At 43.4% G+C, this 12,708-nt stretch overlaps 1 pseudogene; it reads left to right on the forward strand.

The window, feature by feature from the left end:
- The first annotated feature begins 2,431 nt into the window (after nt 1-2,431).
- Nucleotides 2,432-12,708, forward strand: part of LOC123992259 — a 42,847-nt pseudogene continuing 32,570 nt past the window's right edge.

Raw genomic sequence — 12,708 nt, forward strand, 5'->3', positions numbered from 1 at the left:
TCTCTGTATACCTGTCGCAAGACCCCCTGGTTGATGCTTAAACCCTCTTAGGCCTCACTCCCCCTATCTGAGATATCGACTGCAGCCCTCATCCTCCACATACAACACCCGTTCTGCCAGTCACATTCTTTTAAAGGTCCCAAAAGCACACACATCCCTGGGTCGCTTGTCTTTTCAGATCGCTGCAGCTAGAGACTGGAACGAGCTGCAATAAACACTCAAACTGGACAGTTTTATCTCAATCTCTTCATTCAAAGACTCAATCATGGACGCTCTTAATGACAGTTGTGGCTGCTTTGCGTGATGTATCGTTGTCTCTGCCTTCCTGCCCTTTGTGCTGTTGTCTGTGCCCAATGTTTGTCATTGTAAATAAGAATTTGTTCTTAACTGACCTAGTTAAATAAAAGTTCAACAAAATAAATACAAAAATAAAATGACCTTTGCGCTATTATTAGATGTAGGTAACTGTCCCTTATTTGATTCATTATTTCAATACGACTCCATTCTCATGTTATTCCAGCAGACCATTTAGGCAACAGACAAAGCGTATTACCTCTGAATTGGCACGCCATTCAAGTTGAATAAATTAGCCTTTTAATTTGAACTTAGCGAGCTGCTAGTTTATATCTTAAACACTGGCTGCTATATCTAAGAACAAACATGGCAATCGTTTTAAATTACAGTCAAAGCAAACAAGATCTTCTGTTCACAGGGAGGCCACTTCATTATGTTCTCGTTTCACTGTTTGTACTTCCCATATGATGACTTGTGAACCTGCTCTACCACATAGTTTACTATGTGGCGACGTATGATATTAGTTTCTTCTTTTCACAACAATATAAAATCACTACAGATTGTATCAACACAGAACCCTTAAATCTACAACAATTAGCAATTGCAATAGGCGCATTTAAACAAAGATGAACTATTTGTAAACATAATTTGCTCTCTCTCCCATATAAACTCAGCAAAAAAGAAATGTCCCGTTTTCAGGACCCTGCCTTAGGCATGCTGCAAGGTGGCATGAGGACTGCAGATGTGGCCAGGGCAATAAACTGCAATGCCCGTACTGTGAGATGCCTAAGACAGCGCCACAGGGAGACAGGAAGGACAGCTGATCATCCTCGCAGTGGCAGACCACGTGTAATAACACCTGCACAGGATCGGTACATCCGAACATCACACCTGCGGGACAGGTACAGGATGGCAACAACAACTGCCCGAGTTACACCTTGAACGCAGAATTCCTCCATCAGTGCTCAGAATGTCTGTAATAGGCTGAGAGAGGCTGGACTGAGGGCTTGTAGGCCTGTTGTAAGGCAGGTCTTCACCAGACATCACCAGTAACAACGTCGCGTATGGGCACAAACCCACCGTCGCTGGGCCAGACAGGACTGGCAAAAGGTTGTCTTCACCGAGTCGTGGTTTTGTCTCACCAGGGGTGATGGTCGGATTCGCGTTAATCGTCGAAGGAATGAACGTTACACCGAGGCCTGTACTCTGGAGCAGGATCGATTTGGAGGTGGAGGGTCCGTCATGGTCTGGGGCGGTTTGTCACAGCGTCATCGGATTGAGCTTGTTGTCATTGCAGGCAATCTCAGCAAGGGGCGTTACAGGGAAGACATCCTCCTCCCTCATGTGGTACCCCTCCTGCAGGCACATCCTGACATGACCCTCCAGCATGACAATGCCACCAGCCATACTGCTTGTTCTGTGCGTGATTTCTTGCAAGACAGGACTGTCAGTGTTCTGCCATCGCCAGCGAAGAGCCCGGAACTCAATCCCATTGAGCACGTCTGGGACCTGTTGGATCGGATGGTGAGGTCTAGGGCCATTCCCCCCAGAAATGTCCAGGAACTTGCAGGTGCCTTGGTGGAAGAGTAGGGTAACATCTCACAGCAAGAACTGGCAAATCTGGTGCAGTCCATGAGGCGGAGATGCAGTGCAGTACTTAATGTAGATGGTGGCCACACCAGATACTGACTTTTACTTTTGATTTTGACCCCCCTTTTGTTCAGGCACACATTATTCAATTTCTGTTAGTTACATGCCAGTGGAACTTGTTAAGTTTGTCTCAGTTGTTGAATCTTATGTTCATACAAATATTTACACATGTTAAGTTTGCTGAAAATAAACGCAGTTGACAATGAGAGGACTTTTCTTTTTTTGCTGAGTTTATACTGCCAATTTTAATGTTACCTGATATCCACTGTCCTTGATTCTCACAAAGGCAGTCAAGCACCCAAGCTAACTGGCTAAATTTTGTTCGCAGGGGGGATGGTAGGGGACGCCATGTGCGAATGACGTGTTTTCCGTTTGCTCCCGTGATATTCTTAGAGTTTATGTGCAGCAGAACCGTATTTATTTTCAGGTATTCATTTGGTGATCCCTTTCCGTAAAAACCAAGACTACTTTGCTTCCGAATGTCAGCATGTCGACCAAACATAAGGCCAAAAGCATGACTTTGAGAAAACCCGGCCTACAAGACCAGCTCTCATCACCGCCCTCTCCTGAGTCTGAGGGCCCGGGGAAGCACACTTTACCCGGGAGCGCGGCTTGGCCTGGCAGCGCTGAAATGAACATTCTCGAGGTGGAGGTTTCTGATACTTTAAAAGCAGATTTAACCATCCTGCGGAACAAAACTGTGTCAGCAATCACATTTCTCAAAACAACAACTGCGTCACACACTACAACCATTGCAGCACTGGAGACCTCCGCTACTAATGTCTCCGATTTAACTACATCCCTGGAGGCTGAAGTTAAACGCCTAGCTGCGGATTTGAAAAAGGTGAAGGAGAGCTGTGTGAGTCTAGAGGGATTCTCTCGCAGCAATAATCTGAGACTTGTATCGGTCCCAGAGTCCACGGAAATGCATCATGCCACGGATTTCGTTTCAGGGCTGCTGAAGGATGTTCTTGCCTTAGATGAAAAGCCCCTGATTGATCGAGCCCACCGGTCGCTGCGCCCAAAGCCCCGGGATGGGGAGAGGCCCCGTGACATAATTCTTCGTCATGAGAAGATGGAGATTCTCCTGCGAGCCCGCAATACCACTCTGAGCTTTCAAGGACAAAGCTTTTCCATCTACCAGGACTGCTCCCCCACTGTTTCCAGGCAGCGTGCAGCTTTCGGACAGGCCAAACGAGTACTTCGGGACCATCCAAGTGTGAAGTATGGACTGGGATTCCCGCCAGTTTATGGATATCTCATGAGGGTAAAGACTACACATTTGAATCTCCGGATGAGGCTATGGCTCACATTCAACGTCACATTCAAGAAGTATTGAATATGCTCACAGTTCAGCAACTGTTGCTTGCGAACTGTGGATAGTAAGTAACCCACTTGTGGTACAATTATGTTTAGATATAACAGGCTAGTCTTGTATACTTGGGGAAACTATTCAGGCTTATTTGATGTGATCTAATGTTTTGATCATCTAGTGTGCGTGCCTTATCTCGCTCACCTATTTAGTTTGTTTACACATTGTCTCAGTGACCCAAAATATTTTTGGTTATTTGTTTACTGCATCCGTTTGCATTGACCCAGTAAACAGTAAATGTCTCCCGAGGCTACACGGTTTTTGAGGCCTCACTTTAATTTTAAAAGTTTTGAGCGTCATTTATGCCCAGCAAACGTTCAACGTTGAGCACACGTAGTTTTTTGGTATTGGTTGTAAGCTGTCTCAGCTTCAACTAGACTACTAATATAATTACTATTATTTTTGATTGTCTTACTACGATTTCCTTACTTCAAATTAGATTTTTGGCTGAGAGCCTTTATACATTTGATTTATTTTCTCTCTCAATGCCTGTTATAAGACTGGGAATACAATTATATACATCTACAAGTGGTGCTTTTGTCATTCCGTTTGCACAAGGGATTCGCCTTTTTTTTATTTGAAAAAATACATACAAATCTTTCTTTTTGCTGCTTGATCCACTAACAAAACGTGACTTTAAAGAGCGGGACTGTGGGTTTAGGTTTAAGACCGCACTCTCACAGACATACTGTGCGAAGAGAACATGTTCTATTTAGGCTTGTACCTCGTTTGGGGAGGTTTTGTCTGGGATGGGGGGAAGGGGGTGGGGGGCAGGTTGAATTGTTCAGTTCTAATGTTGTCATTCTGTCTTTTTATTTTTGTTATTTTTTTCCTGTACTTTTTCCAAACATTTACCACCGTACATTATTACTCTGAGACAGGTTATTCTGGGGGGTTTGGGGCGCTCATTGCTTTTCCATTCTATGCTCTAATAACAGGGTTGAATAACGGGAATGCCCAGGGGGGCCGAAATGATACGATCAAGTACATTTCTTGGAATACCAAAGGGGTTAACAACCCGGTGAAGCGTAAGAGGGTGTTGACACACTTAAAGGGTTTGAATGCAAATATTGCATTTCTAAGAGACTCACTTGAGGACTGGTGAGCATTTTAGGATGCATAAGGACTGGGTTGGTCAAGTGTTCCACTCAAACTTTCATAGTAAATCAAGAGGTGCTGCTATTCTGGTTGATAAAGCTACTCCCTTTGTAGCTTCTGAGGTTATTGCTGATCCTAAGGGACGATACGTCATAGTAACCTGTGTATGCACACATGACTGTAAGTCGCTTTGGATAAAAGCGTCTGCTAAATGGCATATATTATTATATTATTAACTGTTTTCTACCCCTCTTGTTTTGGCTAGTGTTTATGCTCCCAATTGGGATGACACAAGTTTCATTTCTTCCTTTCTGTCTGCTATTCCCAATTTAGATTCTCATTTGCTGATTTTAGGGGGGGGGATTTCAACTGTAAAATGTCCCCAGTTCTTGACAAGTCCTCACAAACAAATACAGGCCCATCTAAATGTGCCCTACTTATTCAATCCTTTCTTCAGAAATATGCTATGTTTGAAGTCTGGCGTTTCCTACATCCTAAAGATAGACAGTATTCCTTTTATTCTCATATTCATCAAACATACTCCCGGATTGATTACTTCTTTTTTTTTACATTACATTTACATTTAAGTCATTTAGCAGACGCTCTTATCCAGAGCGACTTACAAATTGGTGCATTCACCTTATGACATCCAGTGGAACAGTCACTTTACAATAGTGTATCTAAATCTTAAAGGGGGGGGGGGAATACTTATCCTATCCTTTTTGGACAAAAAACTTCTACCTAACCTTAGGCAATGTACTTACGAGAGTATTGTTATCTCTGACCATTCACCATTAGTGCTTGAACTAGAGTTTCCCCAGCGACCTCCTATGTGTTATCAGTTGGCGTCTCAACCCCATTTTACTCTCAGATAAGGAGTTTGTCAATTTCATCTCTTCTGAAAGCACCTTATTCCTAGAAACTAATTCAACACCAGGTATGTCCTGCTCTACCATATGGGAGTCTCTCAAAGCATACCTATGTGGTCAAATGATTTCTTATACAGCCAACCAAAACAGAGTTCGCTACCAGCGACTTCAGGACCTGAGCAAGTCCATAGCCACACTGGATGAGAAGTATGCTACGGATCCTTCCTCTGATATGCATAAAGAGTGCCAACTACTCCAATCTGAATTTGATGAGCTTTCTACCAATCAACCTGAACAGTTACTCTTGCGAGCTCGTTACAAAGTCTATGAACAAGGCGACAAGGCCAGTAAAATCCTTGCGCATCAGATCCGTAAATCTGAGGCCTCACGTTTAATCCCACAAATAAGGACACCGTCTGGTGCCACCACAGTTATACATAAAGAGATCAATGATCAATTTAAACAATTTTACTCTGCGCTATACACCTCTGAATCCCCTCAAGACCCCTTGCTGATTGACTCCTTTTATGGCTTGAATATGCCTTCAATTGATACAGACTCCCATGACTGTCTAGAAGAAGAATTTACGCTTGAGGAGATTGCAACAGCAGTGTCTGCAATGAAAAGTGGTAAATCACCGGGTCCGGACGGTTTTCCAATCGAATTTTACAGGACGTTTTCTGGTCTGCTTTGCTCATTCTTGTCTCGACTATTTGCAGAGTGCCTCAATACTTCAAAGCTACCGCCTAGTCTTTATCGGGCTTCAATTTCATTACTACTAAAGAAAAACAAAGACCCCCTGGAATGTGGATCCTATCGCCCAATCTCGCTTTTAAACTGTGATTACAAAATCCTAGCTAAGCTTTTAGCCATCCGTATGGAAGGCTTGCTGCACCAAGTAATACACTCTGACCAGACTGGCTTTGTGAGAAATAGGCATTTATTTTTCAATATTAGGCGCCTTATGAATATACTGTACTCCCGAGCGTCGGACGACCCGGAGGTGGTGGATTCACTTGATGCCAAAAAAGCGGTTGACCGCGTTGAGTGGGATTACCTAACAGCTGCCCTTTATAGATTTGGCTTTGGCCCCAAATTCATTGCGTGGATAAGATTCTTTATTTTTCCCCCATGGCTTCGGTACGGACTAATAACTTGTCCTCTGACTATTTTCCCTTGCACCGCGGATCCAGACAGGGTTGCCCACTCTCCCCCTTGTTGTTTGCTTTGGCAATCGAGCCTCTCGCCATTGCACTACACTCTAATGATGCCATTCAAGGAATAATCAGGGCGGGCTGGGAGCAGAAAGTCTCGCTATATGCTGACGACCTCCTTTTGTTTATCTCTAACCCCGATACATCATTGCCACGTGCCCTATCTGTTCTTAAAAAGTTTGGATCAATCTCAGGGTACAAGCTGAATCTAGGCAAGAGTGAGCTTTTTCCGGTAAACAAGACTGCTTTAAAGTGCTCTTTTACAAGTTCTCAGTTTAGGATTGTCCGGGATCAATTCACTTGGGAGTAAAAGTGACAAGGAAATATTCAAATTTGTTTCAGGAAAACTTTGTTGCTCTAGCAGACAGATTGAAACAATCTTTTACTTTTTGAAATTCACTACCCCTTTCTCTTATCGGAAGAATTAATGTCATTAAAATTAATGTGTTGCCCAAATTTTTATATTTATTTCAATGTTTACCCACTTTTATTCCAAAATCTTTTTTTATTTCACTAGATCAAACATTCATGCATTTTATTTGGGATGGCAAGGTACCACGGATTGGTAGAAAACATTTACAGAAGCCTAGGTCATTGGGGGGTTTAGCTCTACCAAATTCTCAGACATACTACTGGGCTGCAAATTTCAGAACCGTTCTGTACTGGCTGCAGACTGATCCTACTGGCCCTAGACCACTCTGGGTCCAGATGGAGTCTGAATCGTGTAAACCTGCAGCACTTTCCTCTGTGCTGTGCTCGTCTCTCCCAGTGTCCCTAGGCAAAAGGTGTGTCAACCCAATTGTAAAGCAGTCTCATAAAATTTGGAGTCAGTTCCGTTTAGCCTTTAGCCTCCGAGGCTTTTCTCTCAGGCCCAATCAATCAGAACATTTTATTTCCTCCATCTTTGAATGATGGGGCTTTTGGCATTTGGCACTCACTAGGCCTCTCCTCGCTAGCCCAATTATTCTTTGATGATACATTTGCCTCTTTTTCTCAGCTGCAGGAAAAGTTCAATCTCCCCAATCCCACTTTTTCCGCTATCTCCAGATTAGAAACTTTGTCAGGGCTAACACACCTGGATTTCCCAATAGGCCTGCGAATACAGCTATAGAGAGCATCTTGGAGCTGAATCAAATCAAATTTATTTATATAGCCCTTCGTACATCAGCTGATATCTCAAAGTGCTGTACAGAAACCCAGCCTAAAACCTCAAACAGCAAACAATGCAGGTGTAAAAGCACGGTGGCTAGGAAAAACTCCCTAGAAAGGCCAAAACCTAGGAAGAAACCTAGAGAGGAACCGGGCTATGTGGGGTGGCCAGTCCTCTTCTGGCTGTGCCGGGTAGAGATTATAACAGAACATGACCAAGATGTTCAAATGTTCATAAATGACCAGCATGGTCAAATAATAATAAGGCAGAACAGTTGAAACTGGAGCAGCAGCACAGTCAGGTGGACTGGGGACAGCAAGGAGCCATCATGTCAGGTAGTCCTGGGGCACGGTCCTAGGGCTCAGGTCAGTTGAAACTGGAGCAGGAGCATGGCCAGGTGGACTGGGGACAGCAAGGAGTCCTCATGTCAGGTAGTCCTGGGGCACGGTCCTAGGGCTCAGGTCAGTTGAAACTGGAGCAGGAGCATGGCCAGGTGGACTGGGGACAGCAAGGAGTCCTCATGTCAGGTAGTCCTGGGACATGGTCCTAGGGCCCAGGCCAGTTGAAACTGGAGCAGCAGCATGGCCAGGTGGACTGGGGACAGCAAGGAGTCATCATGTCAGGTAGTCCTGGGGCATGGTCCTAGGGCTCAGGTCCTCCGAGAGAGAGAAAGAAAGAGAGAAGGAGAGAATTAGAGAACGCACACTTAGATTCACACAGGACACCTGAATAGGACAGGAGAAGTACTCCAGATAAACAAACTGACCCTAGCCCCCCGACACAAACTACTGCAGCATAAATACTGGAGGCTGAGACAGGAGGGGTCAGGAGACACTGTGGCCCCATCCGAGGACACCCCCGGACAGGGCCAAACAGGAAGGATATAACCCCACCCACTTTGCCAAAGCACAGCCACCACACCACTAGAGGGAAATCTTCAACCACCAACTTACCATCCTGAGACAAGGCCGAGTATAGCCCACAAAGATCTCCGACACGGTACAACCCAAGGGGGGAACCCAGACAGGCCGACCACAACAGTGAATCAACCCACCCAGGTGACGCACCCCCCCCCCAGGGACGGCACGAGAGAGCCCCAGCAAGCCAGTGACTCAGCCCCCGTAACAGGGTGACGGGGCGCAATTTCAGATGTATATGCAATCATTCATGACTTACAGAACCCTTCTTTGGTGCCTTTAAAGACTCGATGGGAAAAGGATATGAGGGAGGAACTTGGGGAAGACGCCTGGGAATCTGTGCTACACAGGGTGCACTCGTCCTCCTTTAGCACTAGACACAGCCTCATTCAATTCAAGGTGGTTCACCGTATCCACTGGTCGGGGGCCAAACTTGGAAGAATATTCCCTGATTTTGATCCTACCTGTGTCAGATGTAAAGTGGAACCAGCCACACTGTTGCATATGTTTTGGGGCTGTCATAAACTGTCAGGTTTCTGGGAATTAATATTTAAATGTTTCTCTGATATATATGACACTGTTATAGATCCGTCTCCCCTTACAGCCCTTTTTGGAGTACTGCCCATGGGTACCCCCTATCAAGAATCCAGTCGGTCACTGTTGCTTATACAACTCTTTTAGCTAGACGGCTAATACTACAGAACTGGAAGATGGCAGCTCCCCCATCTTATAAATATCGGGTGAGGGATGTGTTGTGCTCTCTGAAACTAGAAAAAATGTAATTCACGTGGGAACCCCAAACTGTTTGATGAGGCTTGGGCTCCATTCCGGTCTTACATTAAACAGTCCATCCTCTGATGGCATTCCAATTAATATTAAAATAAGTCTGTGACTTAAGGGTTGGAGGAGCCTCTCTCTGTGTTTTTGCTGGGGGGGCATTAAGGTCCATGTGCTTATTGATTGTGATCCGCAGATGCCTTGTTCATCTTGCTCAGGCAGAGACTGAAGTGTGAGCTTGTTTTTCCCAGTTATTTTTACATTTTGTTCACGCATACATGAATAATCATTTTATTCTTTTATTTTAAAGCATTGTAAACTTTTTTTCTGTCCAGTGGATGGTCGGACTGTGGCCATGACTCTCTGTGAGTGGTTGCATTTCTCCACCCTTATCCCTTGACTGTTTACAGGAACAATGGTGAGGTGGTTGCTCTGTCCCTGTACTATAGATTGCCCTTTAACCTCTGTAGCCTTCTGCCTGGTGTGTTTAACTTGTCTAAAGTATGGTATCTTTAAAGCTATTTTTTTTCTTTTTTTTTCTAGTTGAGTATGTTATTTATATTGCTTTGTCTTGTGTGTGTGTGTGTGTGTGTGTGTGTGAAAACTTAATAAACAGAGTTAAAAATAATAATAATAAATTTGTTCGCATGCTAGCTATTTCCAGACATAAACAAGAGAACACATCCTCACTTTCCATTTCAACATTACTCACCTAGCAGAGCCGATTAGGCTTTTTACATGTTATTCAAAGCGTTGGTGACAAATTTTCCTACGGGAAATAATTGAATTACATTCTTCTCCCTAACGTTTACTGACATCGGACAAATTCAACGTGGAACATTCAGTCCAGTGCTCTGAAATCCAAACAAATTTCCCTGGCTAATTTACAAAGCGACCCATTTAACAATGTCCCAATGACTCTACCATTTAGCTAGGCTAAGAATGACGTGAATAGTCAATATACTAGCATGTTCGATACAATGATATGTTATGCTGTTCATAAGGATAGCGCAACCAACAAATTTGTCAACCAACATAACATATCACTCAACTTTATTTTAAAAGTCATTACTTCATGACATTGCTCAATATTTTCTTAACATCTTATTTAGTTAAAACAATGAATTTGATCTTAATACCAATAAGCATACGACATACTCAATTTACTTCACAAATAGTATGTTTAGTGTCTTTAAGCTGAGTACATCTACTAATTTTGATTTGATGGATTTTGCTTGTCTGTTAATAGGTCGCTAACATCACTACGCTGGTGTATTGAGCTTTTGATTCTGCCTTTATTACATCGCATTTACTCCGTAATATATGACTACTATTCCAATTATTACTTTATCAAAATCTCTAGTAATCGATTATACACACATACAATTTATCACAATTTATCACATTTTCATATCTTCACAGAATCCATATAGAACGTTATAAATTCTTAGGTACCCACATCAACCATCCCATTTGCATTTTCAAGGACTCTCCACAGCTACGAAGCAGCTCTCCAAACATACTCCCAGCAGAACCAAAAAAATGCACCTTTTGTTTCCCAGACAATGACTGGCCCGTCATGGGATCCTCAACGGTTCTCTAACCTCCCAGAAACCAGGGCAAAATCAAGCCTCCCAGAAAGTATAAACCAATCGATACTTTCTAAAATATTATCCCGCTCTCAATACCAACCGTGGTATTCTATGATGGGCAGTGAAGGAATATCAAAGCTTATCATCCATATTTCGATATTTTTGTCATTTCTATCTCATGGTTAGTTCCTAGGATAATGCAACTCATACATTTACATCTTTCAATACGTCTAAAATGGGGTACAGATTTAAAACAATTACAGGTGCACCTTACTATCTTCTACTATATCATAAATGGTCTTCACTAGTACACAGAATCTAGTTTTCATCCAGTTCACACAGATTCCGGATGTTTTAACTTTAAATGGCCAAAACTAGTTCACACATATTCTAGATGTGTCACGTTCTGACCTTAGTTCTTTTGTTATGTCTTTGTTTTAGTATGGTCAGGGCGTGAGTTGGGTGGGTAGTCTGTTCTTTTTTCTATGTTGTGGTTGTGTGTTAGGCCTGGTATGGTTCTCAATCAGAGGCAGGTGTCGTTCGTTGTCTCCGATTGAGAATCATACATAGGTAGCCTTTTCCCCCCTGTGTGGTTTGGGTAGTTGTTTTCTGTTATGTGTATGTCACCTTACAGAACTGTTTTGTTTCGTTCTCCTTTGTTATTTTGTTTAGTGTTCTCAGTTTAATAAATATAATGATAAACACTTACCACGCTGCGCTTTGGTCCACACCTCATTCCAACGACGAGTGTTACAAGATGTTTAACTCTGAATGACCAAACCCAGGGCATACTTGCCGAGCACATTTAAAATAATTGGAATTCGCCACTTCTGAGAGTCACACAGACAGTATTCAGCATGTGGTCTTTCCAATAGGGTTTCACCAGGTACCGTGCGCCACACAGAACCCACAGTCACCTTGGCCCCTCACCCTTACAGAACGCACCAATCCCCACTGTGATAAAGTTAGTATCAGGACGGCTATAGGTCACCCTCAACTGACCAATGATTGGTGCCATTGAGTCGACTTACTCTATGATCAATCCTCCACTGACTCAGCCCTGTTTATGCTTCCAAGGTGCCACCCTCACACAGGAGTACACACTCAGAGCCTACGTAACAGAGGTTTTTCTTAACTCGACTTTGCGTGTTTTTCTCACCTCTTCCTTTAAAAAAGGAATGTAGTATCCACTCGGCTCACTGTCTTTCTGATCATGGATGGGTCCATCTGCTCCGTTCCCGAAGTGCAATCTCCATGAGATCCCAAGTTTGAGGGATCCCTCGTGCACGATTTACCCAGGTCGTTAGGAGCGGTCACCAAGTGAAGATTCACATCCCCATCGCCAAATGTGGTAGTTCATTTCTTTACTATCAAATGAGGAGAGACAGAGACAGATGTATTGAATGGGTCACAAGGTTAAGATTTGTATGAAAGATAATTATAATTCTCAGCAGACAGTATCTGCTGTAAAATCTATTCTCATTGTGTAGAAACCAGGGTCTGGCCCCGAGCCATCTCTCCCTGGTACCTTATAGAACAGAAACATTAACTCATATTCTGGAATGCAGTATTGCCCAAAGACATCATAAATCTTCTGTCAGTGTTAAATCTCCCAGAGGCCCACTTTCAGTTCACACAGACACAATATAGTTGTAAGAACCCTCTATTATGTTGCATAAAACAACCATTTGATGCAATAAAAGTATTATAATATAATCTTGTAATTTCTCTCACAGTACCCAGAGGAGGACAGAAGCTAGCTGTCCTCCGGCTAC

The sequence above is a fragment of the Oncorhynchus gorbuscha genome, linkage group LG13, assembly GCF_021184085.1.
Source record: "Oncorhynchus gorbuscha isolate QuinsamMale2020 ecotype Even-year linkage group LG13, OgorEven_v1.0, whole genome shotgun sequence".
Taxonomy (NCBI): domain Eukaryota; kingdom Metazoa; phylum Chordata; class Actinopteri; order Salmoniformes; family Salmonidae; genus Oncorhynchus; species Oncorhynchus gorbuscha.